The sequence below is a fragment of the Dermacentor variabilis genome, chromosome 4, assembly GCF_050947875.1.
Source record: "Dermacentor variabilis isolate Ectoservices chromosome 4, ASM5094787v1, whole genome shotgun sequence".
NCBI lineage: Eukaryota > Metazoa > Arthropoda > Arachnida > Ixodida > Ixodidae > Dermacentor > Dermacentor variabilis.
Window position 1 is genome coordinate 190,218,323 of NC_134571.1, and position 20,671 is coordinate 190,238,993.

The 20,671-nt window shown below is 49.1% G+C and overlaps 1 pseudogene; it reads left to right on the plus strand.

Annotated features, from left to right (window-relative positions):
- Positions 1–14: 14 nt before the first annotated feature.
- On the plus strand, positions 15–19,852 carry LOC142578476 (uncharacterized; annotated as a pseudogene).
- Positions 19,853–20,671: the final 819 nt, after the last annotated feature.

The following is a 20,671-nucleotide window of genomic DNA, read 5'->3' on the forward strand; positions in this document are numbered from 1 at the left end:
CCTTTTATGCCTTTATGGCCAGGTACCCAGCACAGTATAATCGCTTGGCTGCACATATATGCGGAGCATAACAAGCTATACAGCTCATTAAAAACCGAGTTCTTATGCTTTCGTAAGCTAATTAGGGCTCTCACTACACTTAAAGAGTCTGTGAAGACAATAACCTTGGCTATATTTGTGAGCCGTATGTGTTGAATAGCCTTAAGAATGGCGTATGCTTCCGCTGTAAAGATACTGGTGTGTGGGTTTAGTGGTCCTGATCTTGAAAGTGAGGGTCCCAGAGCTGCATAAGCAACACCAGCTGGAGACTTCGAAGCATCTGTGTAAAATTCATCACATGAGTACTTCTCTTTGAGTTCCAGAAAATGCGAATATATGTGCGCCTCCGGGGCTCGTTTCGATATTTCTAAGAAAGAGATGTCGCATTGGATAGTCTGCCACTCCCAAGGCGGTGGAAGCCGTGTAGGAGCCATTAGGACATTGTGTAGAAGAGGGACCCCTGTTTTTTCTGAGAGTGCTTCCAACCGGAGGGACAGAGGAGGCCTAGTGGCTGGGCGGTTACGAAACAGCCTAGCAGTGGACAAGTCGCATATAGTGGAATGACAAGGATGTTCAACATCTGAGTTAACTTTTAGGGCGTAGGAGAAAGTTAAATATGTCCTGTGGTAGTGCAATGACCATTCGTTTGATTCGACGTAGAGGCTTTGCACAGGGCTAGTCCTAAAGGCGCCTGTAGCAAGGCGGATGCCTAAGTGGTGGACAGGATCTAGCATTTTTAGAGTGTTAGGTCCTGCAGAATTATAGACTATGGCGCCATAGTCAAGGCGTGTTAATATTAGACTTTTGTACAGCTTTATTAGGCACCTCCTGTCGCTTCCCCAAGCTGTACGTGACAACAGCTTCGGAAGATTCATAGTCTTGAGGCACTTTGCCTTAAGATACTTCAGGTGTGGCACAAAAGTTTACTGTCTAGAAGGATCCCTAAGAATTTGTGTTCATGGCTCACAGATAACCGTTCTCCATTGAGACTGATTACGGGTTCCGCCAGTATCCCTCTTTTATTAGAGAACAGGACACACGAACTTTTTCTCGGATTTAGCCTAAAACCATTTTCGTCCGCCCACTTAGACAATTTATTTATGCAAAGCTGTACATGTCGCTCACAGATACTTAGATTACATGATTTAAAACCTATCTGGATATCATCTACATATACAGAATAAAACATACTACGTGGTATGGCAGTCTGGATGGAGTTCATTTTGACAATAAAGAGAGTGCAGCTCAGCACACCTCCTTGTGGAAGACCAGCCTCCTGTGTAAATGGACGAGACAGAACGTTACCGACTCTAACACGGAACGTGCGATTGGAGAGGTAACTCTGAATGATGTGTAGCAAATTGCCTCGAACTCTCATTTCAGACAGATCGCGGAGGATTCCAAAGCGCCAGGTTGTGTCGTATGCCTTCTCCATATCTAAAAATACGGACAGGAAAAACTGTTTGTGGACGAAGGCATCGCGGATATTTGTTTCGATGCGGACAAGGTGATCTGTTGTGGATCTACCCTCTCTAAAACCGCACTGTAAGGGATCGAGTATCTTGCTGCTTTCAAGAAAATGGATGAGGCGACGGTTAATCATTTTCTCAAATAATTTGCATATACAACTTGTCAGAGCTATGGGCCTATAATTGTTGGGTGAGGAAGGGTCCTTGCCCTCCTTGAGGATAGGGATTACGATTGCTTCTTTCCAAACAGAAGGAATGTAGCCTGCAGAGAACAAGGAATTAAAGAGTGACAGTAGTGTTTTTTGGGTTTCGGGGTGTAAGTGTCTGATCATCTCATACATTATCCTGTCACTTCCTGGAGCGGACTTGTTGCAACAGTTCAGTGAGGCCTGGAACTCAGCCATTCCAAATGGACGATTGTATACTTCGTTGGATGTGCTTTTCCGATCCAAATTCATCTGTTCTGCTAGTCGCTGGTATTTTACGAATGTATCTGTGTAGTGAGATGTACTGGAAATGTGCTCGAAATGTGCTCCTAGACAATCTGCCTGATACTCCAGGGTGTCTCCTTGTGAATTTAATAAAGGTAAGGGATGAGTTTCGCGGCCTTTTATTTTGTTAACCCTGTTCCAGGCTTTTTGTTCGTCTGTATATGAATTGATGCTGCTTATGTAGTTTTTCCAACTTTCCCGTTTAGCGCGGCGGCGTGTTCTTCTCCCTTGCGACTTGATCGCCTTGAAATTGATTAGATTCTCTGTGGTTGGTGAGTTACGGAGGAGATTCCAAGCCTTGTTTTGTTTTTTCCTGGCTTCCCTACACTCCTCATTCCACCATGGAATACGTCGTTTCGAGGGCGACCCTTTTGTTTGGGGGATACATACTGATGCAGCATCAATAATGAACGCTGTTATGTATGCTACTGCGTCGTCTAGGCTAAGTTCACAGATATTATTCCAGGGCAGCTGAGTTAGTTCGCGAAACTTCGTCCAGTCGGCTGAATCAACTTTCCATCGGGGAACATGTGCAGGACACTCACTTTGTTTTTTAAGGTTTAGGACGATGGGGAAGTGATCACTGCCATAAGGGTTATTAATGACATCCCACTGGAGATATGGCACAATTGTACTTGACGCTATGCTTAGATCTATCGAAGAAAACGTTTTATGTGTAGAGCTGTAAAATGTTGGCTTTTTCTTGTTAAGCAAGCAGGAACTTGAAGTGAATAGGATGTTTTCTATAAGCCGTCCTCTCGCATCACAGCGAGAGTCGCCCCAAAGTGGGCTATGCGCGTTTAGATCACCGACGACTATGTAAGGGTGAGGCAGCTCATCAATAAAGCTTTGAAATGTTGTGCTAGAGAGTTGATAACTTGGGGGGATGTATACGGACGTGATAGTAACTAGTTTATTGAATAGTACTGCTTGGATAGCAACTGCCTCAAGGGGAGTTTGGAGTTGCAGTTGCCGACAAGCAACGCCTCTGTCTACTACTATTGCTACGCCGCCGGACGATGCAACAGCATCATCTCGGTCCTTCCGGAAAATAGCGTATTGCCTAAGAAAGTTTGTTTGCGTAGATTTAAGATGTGTCTCCTGAACACACAGCACCTTTGGATTGTATTTGTGTAAGAGTTCTTTGATATCATCGAGGTTGTGGATCAGACCTCTCACGTTCCAGTGTAATATTTGTGTATCCATATTGTTTGTGTTTATGTGCTGTGTGTCAAGAGATATGAATTAGGTTGGCTTAAGGGACCTTTCCAGGCCCCTTGATGCGGGGTATTTCTTTTTTCTTGGCGCGCTCCAGGGAGCAACGCCGTTCCTTCGGCGTCTGAGACGCCGGCGAAGTTTTTGTTACATCCATCGCCTCGTCAGAGGCGCTGGATGACGCCCGCTCAGCGGGCACTCTCGGGAGTTTTTCGGGCCTGTCTGCACGGGCAGTGGCCCTGGGACCGGCAGGCTCGGAGGTCTGCTGGTCCTTCGTGGTAGGGGGCGGAAGCGCAGTGGCTGCTCCCGCCAGGGGGGCTGATGGCGTAACCGTCGTCACACTCCGTGTGACTTGGACGGCCGCCGAAGGATGTAGCGCTGCCCCCCGGCGCGCCAAATCGGTGTAGGAAGGACTAGAGTGGTTGTGGAGAGCGAAACGTTTACGTGCCTCTGGAAAAGATAGGTTTAGTTTGACTTTCAGTTCTATTATTTGTTTCTCCTTTTTCCACGAGGGGCACGATCGCGAGTAGGCGGGGTGATCTCCTTCACAGTTGGCACAGTGGTTTGGTGAAGTGCAGATGTCACAAGCGTGTTCAGAAGAACTACACTTAGCACAAGTAGCATGTCCTCTGCAGGTTTGAGACCCATGCCCAAAACGCTGACACTTGAAGCATCGACGCCGATTTGGGATGTATGGTCGAACACGTAGCTTGCAGTAGCCGGTTTCTATTGTTTCAGGCAGGTCGCTGGTTCCTAAAGTAATGATTATGTGTTTGGTCGGTATTTGTTTGTCATCTCGCCTTATTGTGATTCTTTGCACTTTTACTACGTTCTGGTCTTGCCATCCTTCTAGTAGTTCGCTTTCACTCAGTTCGAGAAGGTCATCTTCTGAGACGACCCCGCGCACTGTGTTCATGGATCTGTGTGGGCCCACTGAGACTGGAATTTCCCCAAATGCTACAAGTTTCGAGAGCTTGTCATATTGTGCTTTGTCGCGAAGTTCGAGAAGAAGATCACCACTTCCCATCTTCGTTACTTTATAGCCTGGGCCAATTGCTTCCGTGAGCCATTTTGCTACAACAAATGGTGAGATCATTCTGACTGTTTTGCTATTGTGCTGACCGTGTACAACGTGGTACTTGGGAAAAGATTGCTTTGTTTGCATGAAAAAGGTGAAAGTTTCATCGGTGCGCCCCCTCTTGAGGGAGCGATCAGGTAATGGGGGAAAGTTGCTTGCCATATAGCATCGGAAATTTCGGCGGCGATGGTGGCCACCCACCACCGAGCCCAACAAGGAGACGCTACAAGGTTGGAAGAATACCTGCAGACGCCAGCCATTCATCGCCGCTATAACCTAATATATATATACCCAAGGCAGGATATATTACACACGGTTAACCCTTGCCGCCAGGAAATACGGAAGTAATAAGAAGTGAAGAGAAGACAGGAAAGATGGAAAAGTGGGAGAGAAAGACGAAGATTGGAGAGGAGGACAGAAAAAGGCGACTGCCGATTTCCTCCAGGTGGGTCAACCTGGAGGTGCCGTCTATGTGAAGCAGAGGCCAAAGAGGTGTGTTGCCTCCGCCGGGGGGCCTTAAAGGTCCAAACACCCAGCATCAGCTCAACCGCCAGGATCCCCTTTTCCCCAGACACGGCTAAGCCGCGCACGGCTACACGCGGGAGGGTCCAACCCTCGTGTGCTCGGGTACGTGGTGTCGCAACACACCAAACGCCTGCTTGCGCAGACGCCCCTGCGGGGCTCGCAAGGTTCATAATGCTCATGTTCATAAGGTTCATAATGCATTTGGAAAAGCCTTGGATGCATTTGGCTTGGATGTCGAAGTAGTAAGAAACATCTACTACTACTTTCAAGGTGCTGTCTGTGCTGAAGCACTCAAAGAATGCCAGGAGGCCTTAGGAATTCCTTGTCATGTATTTCTACGCCACGTTTCTAATCGCTAGCTCACACTAGAGTGTACTAGAAAGGTTTCGAGTGGGCCGAATAACCGGCTCCGCGCTTGTTAGGAGGTGAGGCGCTCCGCGTTGAAAATGCTGCGGTGGCGCTGCGGTCGAAGTGGATTGGGTTGCGCCGGAGCAGACGAAGCGTCAGGAATGTTCTCGAGCAGCTAGCGGCGGCGGTTTTCTTTGCGTAGCTCGTTCTTTTGTGATCACTGTTTTATCCTGCAGTTACCATCAAAGTGTGTGGCATGCCTAATCGAAGGCATCGTCACTGCTACGCACCGGGATGTCGCACCGGCTACGCGGGCGTCCCAGCCGAGAAGAAGCTGTCGTTGTTCAGCGTCTCGAAAGATGCGGTTCGAAGGAAAGCCTGTGACGGTGCGTCATGGAATCGGAAAATGTGGACACTAATGGGCATTAAGGCATCTGCCAGCAAGATTACGTGCGGAGTGAAACATCCTGTCGACGCAAAAAGGAACCTGTATTTCCTTTCAGACTTCCCGCATCTACTGAAATGCCTTCGAAACTCACTGCTGAAAGGTGGCTTTAATACACCAGACGGAGGAGTAAGATTTTATCTGTTTTGAGTGTTCCAGCATAGTTATCCTGCAAAGTGACTAACAATGTGCTTCTTTTTTATGATGCAGGTTTCAACATATTTTGTTAAAGAAGCGTTCAACTATGACAAAGATAATGTGACGCTGAAGGCGATGCCAGGGCTGACTTTAAGCCATCTGGACCCAAACAATTTTGAAAAAATGCGGGTCACCCTCGCGTTCCAGCTTTTCGGTGACCGCGTGTTGCGTGGCTTGCATCATTATAAGGACAGACTTGAATCAAGTTATGGAAAAGGAGCCATAGATGCTACGGAAAAATTCTTCAGGTAACGTGTTTTGTACTCTCAATCTGTGCATGTGATAAGGCAGCATGTGCGACAAAAAGTTGTCTTCAGTTGTGAAAATAGTATTGCTCTAACCTGTAGTGACAGCAGATCTTTATTTTTTTTCAGAATGATCAACGAACTGATCAAAACAATGACATCGCGCTACAAGTCTGAAGCTCTCTGGCCAAACTCAAGAGGTGCTGCTGCGTTGTCGGCTTTCCTGGAATACATCACTAAGTGGGAGGAGTGCACCGTCAACGGGGTTGGCTTCATCAGCAAGACAACGGCTGTCGGCTTTAGAGTGACATTGTCTGGAGTGTTGCGACTTTTGGAGTATTTAACCAAAGAAGTTGGATTTAAGTACTTAATGACGGCCAAGTTAAGCCAGGATCCAGTTGAAAACTTGTTCGGGGTTGTACGGCAGTCATCAGGGTGTAATGACCATCCTACACCTGAGCAGTTCTTGATAACTGTTAACTGCCTCAGCTTTTACAGCCTGGCCAGACCTGTTGATGGTGCCAGTGTTGAGCCACTAGTCCTCACAGCGCTACTTGACACAGGAAACACAGACCTGTCAAATTCCACAACCTTGGAAGACACAATTGACAGCTATATTTCAAGGGGGGACCTTGATTCCCTAGAGGATGCTGCCAGCCAGAAAGGCAACGGTGTTCCCAGTGAGCACAAAAGTCTAGTTCAAAAAAGAAGTGACTCGCGCCTTATCTACCACATGGCAGGATATGTCGCCAGGAAATTTGTGAAAAAAACTGGATGTGATGCATGTCGCACTCTTTTGCTTGTGAGCAATGCAGAGGGGAGGTCAGACCTGCACTCTGGTTTTACCAGCTTCGCTGACACAGGTGGACTGCTGTATCCATCTAAAGAGCTCTTTGAGTTCATTAACTACTTAGAGAGTGCCTTTACGGGCTGTTTCAGCATGAATCAATTACATGCTGGCAGCATTCTGGATGTGCTGTCACTGCTCAGGACCAGAACAAAAACAATTGGATGCACAGTCCATGAAGGCGAAGTAAAGTGCAAGGTTGTGAAGTTTTATATTGTAACACGGCTCCACTTCCTGATTAAGGGCCTAAACAAATCAAATGATGAAAGGCGTCAAAGGATGAAGCACCTAAAAGTGCGCAGGTGTCTGTGACACTGACAAGCAGTACTGCTGGTTGCTTTCGCGAAATAAATGTTGACATATTTTGCATTTGAGTTGCACTTGCCATCAGTGGTTTATAATATACATCATTACTGTCCAATTATTGGCATGTTTCACAGCCTTTTATTGCCATAACCAAAAATGTATTCATCCTTGTGCAACACCAAGAAAATATTTTGCTTGTACAACAGAACTTTGGTCAGTGATAGCCTGCCTGCTCACAACGAAAAGGTTCAGAGAGAAGTAAACTGAGCGCTGAGTGGTGTTCGAATCCCAGTCTTGCACTCAGCTGTTGCGATTTGCGTACGCGGGGGCCCTTGAGCGCTCCGACTTCGTAACATTTCTCGACTCTGCGATTCCAGACTTTCATTTGGAATCGCGCCGGAACGCATTCCTGCGCTTTATTTTTGTGCGCGTCCATGCATTCCGCGTAAATCTATTTCGTTCTCGCGCTGACAGCATGCTTTCGCGATTCCACTGCCTAATACACATCGTCTGGTTAAGGACTTTTTTTTATTACCTTTGCATGACGACGGATATTTCATCAGTATTCGAAGAACAAAAGTTATGGTAGACTCCGTGTAAGCTGCCAGGCCAGACATACACGCGAACTTGTGGAGTGCGCGGCAGTTGCAACTCGCCTGACGCGCACACGGAGGGGACGGTCAAGCGACTACAAGCGTTCCGAAACACCTCGGGGCCTATCTTGTGCCGTACTGCGCCAATGACCCCTGTTTGAATAAAAAGAATCAACCCGTACAGCCAAGACGCCGCAGAAGGGGCCGCAGCGCACAGCTTGCGCCGCGTCTGCCGGCGCGCCCAGCCAATCCACTTCGATCACAGCGCCCTCTATTCTCTCGACAGCCAGCGCCTCGCTTTGAGCGCCTCGTTCGTCTCACTCAGATGTTCTAGTACACTCTACTCACACTACAGGATTCGTTGTGCCATGTTGAAGAACAGTTTGAAGCACTTTGTGCCTATTTTCTTAAGGGAAGTGCATCAAAACGATATGCCACTCGAAGCCTCCACAACAAGCTTGTGCCACCATTTTCTGAGAACCATCTTTTGCCTAAAGTGTTGTTCTTAAAGAACTGTGCGCAACTTTTTAGTGGATTTCAGCTGCTGTTTCAAAGGCAAGAGCCGTTCTTGCACATACTTCACACTGAACTTATTGCTCTGGTCCAGCGAGTCCTAAGTCGGTTTCTTTGTCATGAGGCCTTCGCAGCCAAGAGCGCTAAAGAACTGAAAAGGCTAGACGTGACGGTTTCATCCCTTTGGAAGTCAAAATGTGAAGTTGGTACAGATACCGAAAAATCAATGCTTCAGTGGGACTCAAGTGAGAAGAAGCGGTTTTATCTTCGAGAGAGAGAGAGAGAATAAACATTTTTATTGGGTGAATGCAGCTTTGGAGAGGCGTCCTCATTCCAGAATGCCTTGAGCTCGGGCCGCGTCCTGGGCCCTCGCAATCAGCCGTTGCTGATCCTCGAGGTCGGAGCTGGCCAAGGCTCTCTCCCAAAGCTCGTTAGTGGGGTAAGGGTTTGGAGGATTTAATGGTGCCGCTCTGCAACCCCCTACTATGTGTCTGAGGGACCCGGGCTCTGCGCAGAAGCGGCATTGCGGAGAGAATTGTGTAGGTGCTATGAGGTGATTTCTGGTTTGGTGGGGGAATGTATTAACCTGTAGAGCTTGGAGGAATAACTCCTGCTCTCTAGGTAGCGATTTGTGTGGGGGTGCATATGTTCTGCGGGTCAGCTTGTAGTGTTGTGTGATGTCTTGGTACGAGATTAAAGGGTGCATGCGCTCGGGTTCAGATTCCTCGGCGTCGGCTCGGTGGGTCAGATCTCGAGCCACGTGGTTGGCGACCTCGTTGCCAGGAATGCATTGATGAGCTGGTGCCCAGATGATCATGACTGATCTCGTTGGCGGCTTTTGATTGATGATCCGGAGCGTACTGGTATGAATTCTGCCGCTAGCAAAGTTGATGATGTATGGGGTTTCATGGCGCAAGGGCCAGGAATGGCCAAAGAGCGCCATGTCTGTGGTAGTGGGTGTGCAGTGTAACTATGATTACTATGAATTGGTGTGTCGTGGCTGTAAAGGGGCCTTAAAATATACGCTCTAAAATGCGTAAAATCTGTGTAATAAAATTATGGCGATGACGTATGACTCGTACTATGAACATTTAGATGCATATAAAAAAATTATATGATAGCTAAAATATATCAGATTATGAGAAATGCCAGAGCACTACTGCCTCCTTAGAGCCCTTGAAACACAAGGGTCTGGAGGCATGTGCTATACCGTACAACTATCCCAGCGGCATCCTCTAAAGAGAGGAAGCGCTAGGAATGCATGGGGCTAATAACATGTAGGACCACATCTCTCAGAAAACCTAGGACTGTGTCTGTGTTAAAAAGCGGTTCTGGGCCGAGGAACATTACTGGATGAAGAGGGATGTGCTGTCTGTAAGCGAAGGAAAAATGTTTCATTCTTTCATATTCGGCTTCCCGACACTCCAGGAGGACGTGGAGTACGGTCAGCCTCTCCCCGCATCTACCACAAGTAGGAGGCTCACTTCCGGTGAGTAGAAAATTATGGGTGCCAAACGTGTGTCCTATTCTGAGACGACAGAATAGGACATCTGTTCGGCGCGATTTTATAGTAGAGGGCCAGAATCCTAACTGCGGTTTTATCAGGTGCAGCTTATTATTTGTTTCCGCGTCCCATATGTGTTGCCAGTGGGCTCGCAGCTTCCTTCGCAAGAAAGGCCTCAGATCTGTGACAGGCACCTCAGCGGTAGGATTAGCGGCTCGCGATGCGATGGACGTGGCCATCTCGTCCGCCAGAACGTTACCCTCAATGCTCCTGTGGCCAGGCACCCAGCATATAATGATACGCTGGTTAGATATGTACGCTTTACACAAGACGGTGTAGAGTTCACTAAGTACAGGATTTTTGTGTGTATAGACTGACATCAAGGCCTTCACGACGCTTAGAGAGTCTGTATAGATCGCTGCTTTTGAAAGTTTTGATCTTCTTATATGCTTCACGGCAGAGAGTAAAGCGTAGGCCTCGGCCGTAAAGATGCTTGTTTCGGGATGCAGTACATCGGATTCCGAAAAGGATGGGCCGACTGCTGCATAGGATACCCCGGCATTTGACTTCGAAGCGTCTGTGTAGAAATCTGTGCAGGAGTGCTTGTACTGTAGTTCTAGGAAATGCATTCTGATTTCGATCTCTGGTGCGTGTTTTGTTATTTCTAAAAAGGATATGTCACATTCTATGACCTGCCACTCCCAAGGCGGTAACAACTTGGTTGGATGCATTAGGCGAAGCTCGAGGAGTGGGACATGTATCTCATCACTAAGCTCCCTCACTCGAAGCGAGAAAGGCTTTCTTACAGAAGGACGATTATGGAATAGTGTAGTGCAGGTCATATCGTTAACAGTGTTAAAACATGGATGTTGATGATTGGAGTGTATTTTTAGGAAATATGTAAGGCTTATGTAACTTCTCTGAAGATGGAGCGACCATTCATTTGATTCCGCGTATAAGCTTTCAATCGGGCTTGTTCTGAAAGCACCAGTGGCTAAGCGGATACCTAGATGGTGGATAGGATCTAGGATCTTTAGTGCGCTCGGAGCGGCAGAGTTATATACGACGGCACCATAGTCCAATCGTGATCGAATTAGGCTCTTATAAACATTCATCAGACACTTCCTGTCGCTACCCCATGTTGAGTGGGATAGAATTTTAAGTAGGTTCATTGTCCTTAGACATTTTTCTTTAAGATATTTAATGTGCTGTATAAAAGTAAGCTTGGAGTCTAGTATAATACCTAAAAATTTGTGTTCTTTGTTTATGGGTATTTGATGTCCACACAGTTGAACACACGGATCTGGAACCAGGCCTCTCTTTCTAGTAAAAAGAACACAAGTGCTTTTGTGGGGGTTGATCTTAAATCCGTTTTCGTCAGCCCACTTGGAAACCTTGTTCAGGCCCTGCTGTACCTGTCTCTCGCATACTGCGAGGTTGCAGGATTTAAAGCCTATTTGTATATCGTCGACGTATACGGAATAAAAAATGGCCGGTGGCAGTGAAGCACGTAGTGTGTTCATCTTAACAATAAAAAGAGTGCAGCTTAGCACACCTCCCTGGGGTACACCAGTTTCCTGCGTAAAAGGACGTGACAGTGCATTACCGACTTTTACTCGGAAGGTACGATTGGACAAATAGCTTTCTATTAGGGCGAGCATATTGCCACGGATGCCCATTCCCGACAAGTCTCTCAAGATTCCGTAGCGCCACGCTGTGTCGTACGCCTTCTCCATATCTAGGAACACGGATAGGAAATATTGCTTATGTAGAAAGGCGTCGCGAATGTTTCCCTCAATGCGCACAAGGTGATCAATTGTGGACCGCCCTTCCCTGAAGCCACACTGAAAGGGATCAAGCATTTGGTTTAATTCCAGGAAATGTATGAGCCGCCGATTAACCATTTTCTCAAACAGCTTACAAATGCAACTTGTGAGGGCTATCGGGCGGTAACTTGACGCCAACGAAGGATCTTTACCTTGCTTCAGAATGGGAATCACAATCGCTTCTCTCCATGCAAGTGGAAGATACCCAGCAGCCCAAATAGTGTTAAAAAGTGCAAGTAAAGTCAATTGTGTATCAGTGTGTACGTTCTTAATTATGTCGTACATAATTCTGTCAGGTCCTGGAGCAGAGCTCTTGCATGTGATCAAGGCAGCTCTTAGCTCGGCAATGCTGAAGGGACGGTTGTAAGGCTCATTCTCTCGACCTTTTCTTGTTAATGGCTTACGTTCTTCTGTTTCTTTGTATTTGAGAAAGGATTGTGTATAATTTGTTGTACTTGACACGCTCTCAAAATATTCCCCAAGTGAGTCTGCCTGGTCTTGCAGTGTATGTCCCTGTGTGTTTACCAGGGGGAGTGCATGTGTTTGCCGCCCTCTAATCCTATTTACTCTGTCCCAGGCTTTGGCCTCATCCCTGAACGAGTTAATACTTGATAAAAACTTGTGCCAGCTTTCTCTTCTGGCCTGTCGGCGGGTTCGCCTGCCTTGGGACTTTACTTTTTTAAAGTTCATAAGATTTTCCGCTGTGGGAGAAGCGCGTAGCAACCCCCACGCCTTGTTCTGATTCTTACGGGCGATCCTACATTCGCTGTTCCACCACGGCACACGTCGTTTGCATGCCAGACCACTCACTTCGGATATGCATTTTGATGCGGCATCTATTATGAGTGATGTAAGATATTCCACAGCCGCATCAATTTCTAAAGAAGACATATCGGCCCATGAGATGTTAGTGAGAGTTCGATATTTCTCCCAGTCGGCTGTATCTATCTTCCACCTAGGAGCTCGTGGAGGAAGTTCATTTTCTTTAGATGTTCTTAGCAATACAGGGAAGTGATCGCTCCCGTAAGGGTTTCTCGTAATTTCCCATTCGAGTTCGAGCAGTAAAGAGGCGGAAACTATACTAAGATCTATTGACGAAAAGGTTCTGTTCGCAAGAGAGTAATATGTGGGTTCTTTCTTATTTAGAAGGCACGCTCCAGAAGAGAAAAGGAACTGTTCAACGAGGCGACCTCGCGCATCGATACGAGTCTCCCCACAAGGTGCTGTGTGCATTGAAATCGCCAAGAACAACATAAGGTTCTGGCAATTCATCTATGAAGGACTGAAATTCATGTTTGCTTAGTTTGTAGTGTGGGGGTATATAAATCGAGCAAATAGTGATAAGTTTGTTTAGCAAAACTATTCGAACCGCCACTGCTTCAAGGGCCGTTCGTAGCTGTAAATGTTGACATGCTATGCTCTTTTGGATTACAATTGCAACACCTCCCGATGATGCGATTGCATCATCACGATCTTTGCGAAAAGTAACATACTGTCGGAGAAAGTTGGTGTGTTGTGTTTTTAGGTGTGTTTCCTGTAGACACAGCACTTTTGGATTGTGTTTGTGTATGAGTTCTTGTACTTCATCAAGGTTCCTAAGAAGACCTCTAACGTTCCATTGAATAATTTGTGTATCCATATTGAAGGTTAATAAGTGCTGTGTGTATGGAAACAGGTGATGCCTTAGGTTACAGAGCTCTTTCGAGGCCCTGTAACAGGGGTTCTGCCCTTTCTGGAGCGTTCGAGTGAGCCTCGCCGCTCCTTAGGCGCTTGGTGCGCCTTGGGAATAGGTGTAGTGTCCATTGCCTCTTGTGAGGCGCCGGACACATGCTCTTGCGAGCGAGAAGTTACTAGAGAGGGTCCCGCCTTGGAGGGCAAGACCCCTGCGCCCACCAGCCCGGAGGTCGATGGGGCTCCCCGAGAGATTTGGCTGCGCCGGCTGTTGCCAGCGCAGGAAGGGACCTGGGAAGTTGAGGCAGCCTCGGCTGCGCCCACCTTCGGGGTCGATGGTTCCTTCTCCTCGGTTGACGGAGCAGCGCTAGCTGCAACCGTCGCGGGGGCAGATGGCGTGACTGCCGACTCACTGCTTGTGGGTCGGACAGCCGCCGGAGGCCGTTGTGACGCTGCCCCCTGACGCGCCACTTCGGCAAAGCTTTTCTTTGGCAGGTATGCTACCCGCCTTCGTGCCTCTTTGAACGATATATTCTCTTTTACTTTTATGGTTACAATTTCTTTTTCCTTCTTCCAGGAGGGGCACGACCGTGAGTACGCGGCGTGATCCCCATCACAGTTTACACAGTGTAGAGAGTTATTACATTCTTCTGTTGCATGTTCAAGGGCACTGCATTTCGCACATGTTTGGCGGCCTCGGCAGCTCTGCGAGCTGTGGCCAAAACGTTGGCATTTGAAACATCTCAAGGGATTTGGCACATACGGTCTTACACGGAGCTTGATGTACCCGGCCTCGATTGATTCGGGCAGGACACTTGAATTGAAGGTGAGGATTAGGTGCTTGGTCGCAATTTCTTTACCCTCGCGCCTCATCTTGATTCTTTTGACATTTATGACATTTTGATCACTGAAGCCCTCCAAGAGTTCAGCCTCAGTGAGCTCAAGCAAATCATCATCTGACACAACACCACGGGTGGTGTTCATTGTACGGTGCGGGGTTACTGTTATGGGGGTCTCTCCAAATGATACTAGTTGCGGTAGTTTCTCATACTGTTTTACATCGCGGAGCTCCAAGAGGAGGTCGCCGCTTGCCATCCTCGACACTTTGTAACCTGGACCAAAAATATCAGTTAGGGACTTTGAAACAAGGAATGGTGAGATGTATCGCACTGCTTTGTTTGGCTTTTCGGAATGAATAACATGGAAGCGGGGAAAGTTCTGGGTTTGGCGTCCAAAAAACTTGAAGACATCTTCGGTGCGCCCTCGTTTCTGAGGGCGATCAGTAAGGGAGGGGAAAGATGTTTCCATGAAAAAATGTATGCTTTCGGCAACAGCGCCGACCGCCCACCACGGAGCCCAACGAGGGGACGCGGCAGAGCTTGCGTACAAGTCTGCACGACGCCAGTCGTACGCCGTCACTATAACCGAATATGGTGTACCCAAGGTTGGATAGCCACACAGGGTTAACCCGTGCCGCCAGGAGAAAGGAAGTAAAAAGAAGAGAGAAGGAGACAGGAAAGGTCAAAAAGTGAGAGATAAAGACGAAGATTCGAGGAGGGAGAGACAGGAAAAGGCGAATGCCGATGTCCTCCAGGTGGGTCAGCCTGGAGGTGCCGTCTATGTGAAGCCGAGGCCGAAGAGGTGTGTTGCCTCCGCCGGGGGGCCTTAAAGGTCCAGACACCCAGCATCGGCTCAACCCCCAGGATCCCCTTTTCCCCAGACACGGCTAAGCCGCGCACGGCTACACGCGGGAGGGTCCAATCCTCGTGTGCTCGGGTCCGTGGTGTCGCAACACACCAAACGCCTGCTTGCGCAGACGCCCCTGCGGTGGCTAGCAAAGTTGCGGCACGCCTGTTGGGAGTCGGTCACTATGACTTCAACCTCTGTTTGGTAGAGCGCGAGGGCTATGGCCGCTTCCTCGGCTTGGAGGGGATTGTATTGTGTGAGCGAAATGCTGGTCCGATGTTCTTCGTTGACGAGTACGGTGGCTGTTGTGGCTGCGCGTCTGGGATAAGAAGCCGCGTCCGTGTAGGCTGTAGAGGGTAAAGTCCCGTATCGCTTGTATATGGCCAGGGCGCGGGCCTCCCTTCGCTCTGCGTGATGCACTGGGTGCATATTTCAAGGTAGAGGACGTAGGGTGATGTTACTCTGTATGGCATGGGGTAAGCTCACAGTCTGAGACGGCGGATGGCTCAGAGGGGCAGAAAGCCCAGGCGTAATAGAATGGACCTCCCCGCTTCCGTAACCGCCAGCCTTGTTCGCCGACTGGATAAATGTGCCTCTATCAGCTCCTCGGCCGTGTTGTGCACACCTAGTCGTAGTAGGCGTTCTGTGGACGTACTGATTGGCAAGCCCATCGCCTGCTTGTATGCCTTTCTGATCATTGTGCTCATTTTCTTGAGTTCCGTCGCATTGAGAAGTGCGTATGGAATAGCGTAAGTTATTCGAGACACGACGAAGGCTTGGACAAGCCAAAGCGTGTCCGCCTCCCCCATGCCTCTTGTCTTGGTTGTTATTCGCCGGATCATGTGGGTAACTTGGGCTGTTGTATTAAGCTTTTGAATTAATATTGTATTGGTGCGATCCGACTGGAAAACCATTCCCAGTATTTTGACGCTCTGAGACGGAACGATGGTGTGTCCCTCCAGTTGTATGTTGATAGTGGGCGAGTCGGATGTGTGCTTCTTTCACGGTGAGACCAGGAGTAGCTCTGACTTTTGGGGGGCGCAGCATAGTCGCTCACCACGTCTGCAGCTTCCTACAAGCGGTTCTCCGTTTCCCCGATAGACCCTGTGGACGACCAGGTCTGCCGCGTTTCCAGGAAATTGGTGAATTACTCGGGCCATATTATGGTGGGATTCCGTTTTGCTGCTGGCCGGGTTGATTAAATACCTCAATAACTTCCACGTCTTGGATGTACTCAGTCTTCCTCTCAAGCTGTCGTAGAGGGGTAGCGTATTCTGCAGCCTCTTGTGTGAGTAGTGCTATTCGCCTCTTAAGCTTGCGATTTAATCTTTGCCTTTTCCAACGCTTCAGCAGGCTACGCCGGGCTTCCCACATGTGGAGCAAGCGAGCGTCGATGCTCGGAGTACTGGTGGCTGTTTCAAGCATTTTGGTGTGCGCCATCACATCCTGGTGAAGCTGCGTGATCCAGTCCTTAATTGACTGAAGCTGTTGGCTGTGTTCGTTCGCAGCTCTTTCTTCTCTTATCTCCCGCAGCTTGGTCCAATCCGTGAGGCGGGTAGTGCCTATCCTGGCTTTCTGCCTAGGTACTCCTCCAGATTGGTCCAGCAAGCTTGGGGGATACTTCTGGTGAGGGTTAAGTCGGGGTTCGTGTCTCTTTGAACACTTGTGCCGAGCCTCATGCTATTCCTTGGATCGTTGACGAGTGTGAGATCCATATCCTCAATAACTTAGTGAAGCATGTTTCATCTGGGGTTGGTGTACGTATAACCCCAGAGGGGGTGGGCTGCATTAAAGTCGCCGACTATTAGAAGCGGATGGTTGCCTGCTGCGTGCGTGGCTTGCTCCAAAACCAGTTTGAGGACCGATGGCACGCTTTTCGGCCGACAGTAGACGTTTAGAACAAACATGGGACCCTTCTTCTTTGTTGCCTGTGGGATAATTTCGAGCAGAATGGCGAGCGGTTCGGATTGCTGGAGATGGTGTTGAGCGGCCACTAGCTTCTTACTGACCAGGGTGTGAAGGCTGTCGCCTGTATCGGTGCCATACGTGACGTATCCGGGTAGGCGGGCGTGTGTGTTCGTTTCTTGCAGTGGGATGATTTCAGGTGGCCTTGTTGATGCAGCGATGTATTGTATCAGTGATCCATACTTGTTCTTGTAGCCCCGGCAATTCCACTGCCACACCGTGGTTTCGCCTGGGGAGCCCCCGCGCTTACTGCATATATGTTGAGGAGGACCAATCTTAGTTATCAAGGGGTAGTGATGCGTGCACAAAATGGGGTTCTGGGGAGCCCAGAGACTCTGGTAATTCTGGTAGGGTCTGATGAACTGTTTTCATGGAGCGCCGGCTTTGACGACCTTCCACTGCTAGTATGCGCTCCTCTAGTCTCATGATGCGTTCCGCCAACTGAGTGTTAGAGTGTTGTCGAGTTGCGAATTGTTGTTGCGCCACTGACTGTTGTATAGGTGAGTTGTTGCTGCATAGTAGCTTGTAGGCATGTCTGAAGGCTCTGAATTGCATTTGCTACTACCTCTTCTACATTCTGGAGAGCGGCATATTGGACGGGTATGACTCCCTGCGGTGCTGTGGGCTGCGCGGTTGCTCGTTGCGGTGTCGGATTTGAAGTGACTGTGTGAGTTGGCTGCTCTTCTCAAGGGGTGAGGTTGAAGTGTCTTGTGTAGGGGTAGTGCTCCTTCTTCCAAGCAGTTCATGTTTAAGTGCTATGAATTCTGCGTGTACGCTAGTGATTTCTGCTTTGAGTGTTGCGTTTTCTTCAGTGACACGCCTAATCTGGGCGTGTGCCTGTGCCAGCTCTGTGTCAACAGGGGGGGGGACGAGCTTTGGAAGAAACAACCTGTGCCCAGCTCACCTGCGCTGCTCCCTTGTTTCCCCTCCTGTCGCTTGCGGAACGACCACGGCTTGAGGTCCTGACATGGGATGGCGTCCGTTGTCGCGATGAGTTCCTGCGCCTGGAACCGGAACGCGGCCTGGAACTGCTCCTCCCCTGGACAGCTCCGCGTCTTTTCGGGGACCGCGACTTGCGGGATGCTGAGCGCTCGCCACGTGGCCTCGGAGACGGGGGGAGCCTGCTCTCAGGACTGGCTGCAGTTTCCGGCGGTTGACGGGCGGCAGGAACCTGTTGGGGGAGGTTTTCGTTGCCGTCGGGTGATTCCCGCCGCACAGAGAGCACCGAGGGTGGCACTCGTGCTGCTCCGTTGCTAGCGAAGTGCCGCACTCTCTGCACTTGGGTGTGGCGGGGGCCGCAGGCAGACGTCCTCTCTGTGGCCTGTCTCGTTGCAGGTACAGCAATGTGGCACGGTTCTCTTGTAGAGGTAGCACCGCAAAAGAAGGCCGGAAAATTCGATGTAATATGGTACTGTTTTTCCCAGGCATGTGATCACCATGGTGGTTGTGTGTCCCAGTCTTCTACATGTTAGCGCCTTGTATCCGGGAGATTCAATGCGTTTAAGTAACATTTCGGGCGTGGTGTCATGATCGATGTTGTATATTACCCCTTTGCAAGAATTATCGGGGGAAATTCCGTATGATGCAATGTCATATGTTGTTGCATCAATTGTAATTTTTTGCATCTTGCTTAGTGCTGAGGCCGTAGCTTCTGAGGCAGTGCTCAGAACAAGGATGATTTGGTCTTCATCGATGCGTATTTTAAATACGGTGGAGCCGATTTGTAGCTTTGCCTCATTTGTGATGGCGTCTACTAACTTCCCTCGGCTCACCTTGTTGAGCTGCAGGCCGTTCCGTGGACGAACCGCCAACTTGTAATCATCGGCCGGTCCGTAATCATCGGTTGTCGGGGCTTGCACATCGCCGGTCCGCTTCGGCGGAGAACGGGCTTCCGTGGCGTTCGGGAAAGTTAGGGCCTGGTCGAGCGTGTCTGCAGCCGACGACGACGGGCACGACTGGTAACATTGAACCAAGGCTCATTGTCGTATTCGTTCTCCTCAGCGGCCGGAAGAAGTCCTTGGGATTCGCGAATTTCCATGTCCTCGTCCTCCAGGGCCCCGGTGGACGATTGGCGGGCTTTGTCGGCGTAGGCATTGAGCAGCGCGTTCGCCATCTGCAGCGGTGCGGTGGCCGAAGCCTTTGCTAGGCCTCGCCACGAGCGAAATGGTTTGGCGGGGCGGCCCCGCTTCGAAACTTGATGTGGCCATAAAATGCAAAATATAGCACTTACACCCTCAAGTTCGGTGTTGACGTGCTCTGGCTGACTTCAGGCACACGATGATTACGTAGAATCTGGATGCCGAGGTGATTTCGCCGAAAATGTAGCTTCTGTGCGGAGCAGATGTGGAGCCTATCCGACCCGTCGCCACACTTTGTCGTCTTTTTCCCTTTATCTTCGAGCACAAGCTTTCTACTTGGCCTGTGCCAAGGACCTTCTTCATAAGCTTCCGCTTGACAATCGAGTTCTTCAATGTGCCAGCCTCCTCAGTTTACAGTCAACAAATGTTGAGTCCGAAGAGCAATCACTAAAATACCTTGTGTCGCAGCTTCTTCGTGTAATCAAGAATGAAGAAGTTTTGTCTGTAATTTATGAGTGGCATGTGCTGAACTGTGACTCCAATAGTGCCCTTCTAGCTTTTGAAAATGAATGAATTGATGCTCATTGCGCCAAAATATTTGAACAGAAGTCTGCTGGAGGTCAGCCAAAGTATCCGTTGTTGTCGAAGCTCATGACGTGGCTGCTGTGTCTACCACATGGCAATGCATACTCCGAATGAGGGTTTAGTGAAAATAAACGCTTGTACGAGAACCGCTACTCATTATGCATCGCAAGCATTAAAGGGATAGTGAACAAAAAAATTTGTCGCCGAGATTTCTGTCTCCAGTGATAGCTGTCACACCGAGAGCAACCAAAAGAACACTCTTTCTGAGGAGAAGTGAGCGAAAAGTAATTATTTTAGTGAATATTTCTGAAATCACAGCACCTACCGGCCTATATCCGGCAAAACCGGATATCGTGCCACGCTTACCCACCTCGAGGCCCATTGCGAGCGATCGTCCGCACTGAGCGCGCGAAAGGGCGAGTTGACGTTTGCAGTAATGAGCTTTCTTGTTCGGCCGTCCTATTCGCACCGCTTCCTCGTTTGAGCTGTTTGAAAACTTCGTCTTTCATCTCGTGGTTTTGTGGATTGATGTGTGGAGCAGCCATGTCAACGCCGCAGAATGCCGAGGGTCTGCAGCGCGCAAGGGTGCCGAGATAGTATTGTCGGGCGAGACACGCCGTGCCACTCTTTTCAGAAAGATGAGAAGCTGCGCAGAATGTGTACTCGAGCAGCGCAACCATCGCGCCCAACGTGGATGCGGTCGAGCTGCTCTTTTATTTGCTCCGACCACTCTGAGGACAGCGATTACGAGACAAGCCCGGCATTGCTACGGAGCCTCGGGGCGTCACTGAAAAGGCAACACCACAAGCCTGACACTGTTCCATCTGTATTCTCAAGGAAGCAGAAGCAACAAGACGTCAGAGGCGTGTTCAAAAAGAGGTTTGTAGTTTTGCTTTCCCTTTTCATGCGCACGTGAAAACGGTAGGCAGCGGTAGTCTTTTTCTCGCGTGCCTTTCATGAATGCTTCTCCCGTAAACCACGGGCTTGTTCACGCTGTAGTTTTGTGCACAGGTACCATTTGACAGTAATTCGTTGTTTGTGCGA